We start from the raw sequence: 4,887 nt of genomic DNA, 5'->3' as shown, positions 1-4,887 counted from the left end.
AAATCTATTTCTCAAGGCTAGATGTACTTACCTCATTAACTTTCTCAGGTGTGTGATCCATTCTTATTCCAAACTGCTGAGAGTTTGCTGCCATGTTAGCAATCAGCCTCCTTGCTTCATTTGGTGTCTTTTCAACCAAAGCTCCTCCACTAGCAGCATCAATCATACTGTGGTCCATTGGTAAAAGTCCCTCATAGAAATACTGAATCAAAAATTGCTTACTTATTTGATGATGGGGACAACTTGTACACAGCTTCTTAAATTGCTCCCAATACTCATATAAACTCTCTCCATTATACTGCCAAATGCCACAAATTTATTTTCTTATGTTAGCAGCACGGGAAGCAGGAAAATACTTCTCCAAGAATATCTGCTTCATTTCATTCCATGAGTTGATAGATCCAGAAGGAAGGTAATACAACCAATCCTTAGCTGTGCCTTCCAGTGAGAAAGGGAAAGTTCAAAGCTTAATCTGGTCCTCTAAAATTCCTTGAGGTTTCATGCTGGAGCACACAACATGAAATTCCTTTAAATGCTTATGTGGATCCTCACCTGAAAGACCATGAAACTTAGGCAACAAATGGATTAGTCTAGACTTTAACTCAAAAGCAACATTTAAAGTAGGGAATTGAATACACAAAGGTTGTTGGTTTAGATTAGGAGTAGCCAACTCTTTCAAAGTCCTAGCAGCCATGGTTTCATTTTTGGAATCTGAATCTGAACTTAATTCCCTTGGAGATTGGAATCCTTCAGATGTACTCAGAATTTACTTAGCTTGCTTAGCCAAATTTCTCAATTGTTTAGCTATTTTTTTTTACTTCTGGATCAAAGAGCAACTCACCAGATTGAGAAGTTCTTGTCATAAATAAAAAAAAATAAACAAAAAAAATCAAACTAAAAACAAAAAAATGCCTCAAAACCTTAGAAAACGATAGAATTTGGCCCCAAGAGGGTGGGGCCAAAGAATCCTAAGGATTGATTAGTCTTATTCAGAACATCATTTCCTTCAAAACAAGTATAGAGCGCCCTTTTAATTCAACCAAAATTCTATTGATGAATAGTAACACCATAATTTACACTGAAAATCTAAAAACAGCAACACTTCACACAAACAGAGTTAATAACAAAATATTCTAACACTAAAAATACGAAATCCAATAAACCTTCAGTCCTCAATAACAAACTTTAGATATTAAACTCTTAATTTAAAAGAACTTTAGTCCAAGATAATTCGCATTCCAATGCATGACTCGATCATAGACAAAATAAATATAATTATCTCTTATTGAATACTTAACGTAGATTTACCAAACAGTGAGGTAAAACCTCTAACTTCCTTATACTCATCAATTCGAGCCTAGCATTCTTATTGACTCTAATTATTAACTGAATTGGTATTAAGCAATCATCATTAATTTAATAACTGCTTTAAGAATAGAAAGTAGTTAAGCTGAATAATGATTTATAAAGCATAAATCATTTAATTCACCCTATTGTTTCTTTAGGTTATTATTAAAAACTTTGATCATAATCAATAAAACCTAATTGCTACTCACATTCAATCTTACACAACAATTACAGATTATGAAGATGAACTAGCAATTAATCACATCAAACAATTAACTAATAGGCCTTTTCAGCAAATCATTCAATAGATCAAAAACAATAAAATCGGAAAACAATAGATATTCGAAAAGGCATAATTTAAATTAAGAACCTGGCCTCACAAATTATGCATAAGAACTAGAATCCCTTGAACTAAATTTAGAAATTTAGCCACTCATGTTCATGGCTTACAAAAAGAAAAATAAAATGGAGAAATCTAAAACAATCGACTTGAATGGAGAATGAAGGTGTAATGAAGGTGTCGAAGGTCTGAATGAATGTGTTCACTGCTGCCAAAGATGAGCTTTATAATCAAAAACCCAATCCACAGATAAGAACCAAACTTGGAAAATTTTTGAATTTCAAAAAGATAGATTCTCTGCACTACAATCACAGCCAATTTTTAGCCACTTCCCTTGCGATTCTGTCTTTGACTTCTTCAGGAAAGTTGTAGCCCTACTTTTTAGCTTTCCAACGAGTACTTAGTTGCCCAAATCGGATGTCTAAAACCCAAGTTGTGGGCTAAAAACCAAAACTGGTTCTAATAGAGCATCCAGCCTAAAATGACAATTTTGCTGTTATTTTTGATAATTAAAACGGTCTTATCTCGCTTTTAGCCCTTCACAAAAATTGTAGAGGCGGCCTTTGAGGTTTGAATGGGCCTGAGTTTGCTTCGATTGGACATCTAGAGCTCCAGATATGAATTAAACACCAAACATGGTCTCACAAGTCCATACTAAAAATCTGTTCTGGCTTCAGGGCTAATTTTGATTGTCTTCAAGGCTGAACTGGGCTTTGGTCCCTCTTAGATGTTTGTAGTGCTCTATCTTAGCTTTCCAACGGATCAAACGTCACTCAATTTGAAAACCTAAAACTTAAGTTACACCTGAAAAACCAAACAAAGGTCAAGGAAAAAATATGTTAGAAATTCCCCAATTTAATGCCATTATTCCAAAAACTCATTAAGATCATGCCTAATTGATATGAAATGCCTAACCAACTAAATTAAACATAAAAAAATACTAGAAATACTAAACGTGATGGGAATAAAATTAATAAATTATGCACTTATCAGCATCTTATAGTTAAATATTACATAATTAATAGATAGTTAAAATATATATTATATGATATACTTATGCTATTATATTATATAATATACTTAATCCTAAATTATATATGCACTTTATAATTAAAGATAATATATATTTAGAAATAACTAAAAGATATATTATATAATATATTATATATTAATAACTCAATTCAAAACTTATATGCTAATTCAAATATGACTTTTTGAAGGAAATAATTGCATAAAATTATTTTAAGAATCAAACTGAAATCATACTGAATCAAAGCAGAACTGAAAAACCAATAACCATACCGAATTGAAACCAAAACAATGAAGAAATGAACTAGAACAATATCAAAATTTCGATTCGATTTCGGTTCCTATACAAACCTTGAATCAAACTAAAACCGCACACTCGTACATCAATCCATTGTATTTTCAATTCTTCACTAATTCAATGCTCAAATTCCATCAACAATCTGGTGGAAGATAATTATTTGTGAAGTTCATATTTACAAACTTGAAACTTTATATTGTGATTGTGTAATTTTAATTAATTTTGTTATTTGGATAATGGTTGCATATTTGAATGATCTTTGAATGATATTTTTATATTTGAATGATGCTACCTAATATGTATCTTAAAATTTTAAACAAGTTAAATGTGAAATGTGTCGTATTATGTGATATTTAAAATGACCAGTTTATTTAAATGGATTAAACATATTGTATGCTGTATCATTCTTTTCTTGTCCTTCACTCTTGTGATTTTTCTTTAGGTTTTGTCCCTATGTGGAGATTATTCAACTAGGTGTCTTAGTTTTTTTTTTTTTCATTTTTTCATAAAATTTTCCAACTTATAAAAAAAAAAACATATTATGTAGTGTCACATAACCATTAATGATCCATTTATTTAAACGTGTTACACAAATAGTATCGTATAATTTGTGTTATAAATATAAATTTATTAGAGTCAAGCATTTTGATATGATTAATTAAATGAGTCAAATTCAAGTTAATTATTTTTATGTTATATGTGTAGGTTGACATATTCCTTTATATTTTCTTAAAATTATTTAATTGTTAAAATAGAAATTTTTATTAATATTCAGATTGGATTTATAACATTAAAGATTTGAGTTAAAATTAAAAGTGCACTTAAAGGTTTTCACAAAAATGAAGTTTAAAATAGAAAAACAAAGTCATGTGTATTTCATTATCTGTTAGAGGAAATTTAGATGGATTTATTAGTTATATGCGTGTATCACTTTTTCCCATGAATCTGAGTTATAATTTTTTTACGTGTTTGTTAATTTATTTCTTTTAAATACTATTTTGAATGCTAGTATCACATAAATCTCAAAAATAGTTGCAGATTATGTACAAGAATTAGCCGACACCAGCATGATACATACTTATAATACCCTTAGTTAGCACCATTTCCTACATATTAATTGCCCCCTTTTCCAGTCCTTTCCATCTTAATAGTTGGATGGTAGAATTTTTTGAATGTCCCTCATTGAACAAGTTCTTATAAGAAATCAAAACTTGTTCAATTTCTCACTGAAGCTTGTTCAACAGGAGATTCAAAAGGTTACATATCCACATAGTAGAAGAACCTAAATTATTGAGTAGGACATCAAAGATTTTGTACTTGCTAGTTATTATGTAATATCTTGAATCAGATATGTGATTGTTAAATGTTATATTTTCTATTGTAGGTTACTAATTTACCTCCAAACATCCATGATGATGATTAGGTATGTAAATAGATTCACTGTCATCAATTAGGAAGATTTGAAGCTAATGACAGACATAAAAACCAGACCTAGCTGTTTTATGTACCTTATTCATAATTTAATTCTTCTTAAATTATTTTTCATTACTTAAAATGAACTTAAAAAATATCAATAATAAAATTTTCAACTAAATTGGACCAATAAAAAAATCTTCGAATTATTAAAATATTGGCTCACTAATTTCTTTATTTAATTAGGTTAATAAAAAAATCAACCTTTTAAAATTTGGTTAAGATTTTTTTTGAAACTATACGTTAGAGACAGTTAAGAATATTCCCACATTTAAGGTACTCTAAATGAAAAACTAAAATTTCATATAGGCTATGGTTTTGTTTGAACCTCCAACTTCAGTGTTCGATGGATTATTAGCTCAACTTAATTAAAAAATTGATCATTGATATTATTTAAATT

General features: G+C 29.5%; 1 non-coding gene across 1 annotated transcript; it reads left to right on the top strand.

Annotated features, from left to right (window-relative positions):
- The first annotated feature begins 224 nt into the window (after positions 1-224).
- On the top strand, positions 225-331 carry LOC131183485 (small nucleolar RNA R71). The gene has a single exon (XR_009151540.1). It is a non-coding gene; the product is annotated as a small nucleolar RNA R71 (small nucleolar RNA).
- Positions 332-4,887: the final 4,556 nt, after the last annotated feature.

This window comes from Hevea brasiliensis, chromosome 9, assembly GCF_030052815.1.
Source record: "Hevea brasiliensis isolate MT/VB/25A 57/8 chromosome 9, ASM3005281v1, whole genome shotgun sequence".
Classification (NCBI taxonomy): domain Eukaryota; kingdom Viridiplantae; phylum Streptophyta; class Magnoliopsida; order Malpighiales; family Euphorbiaceae; genus Hevea; species Hevea brasiliensis.
Note: the sequence above shows the minus strand (reverse complement) of the source record. Positions and strands in the feature narration are given on the sequence as shown.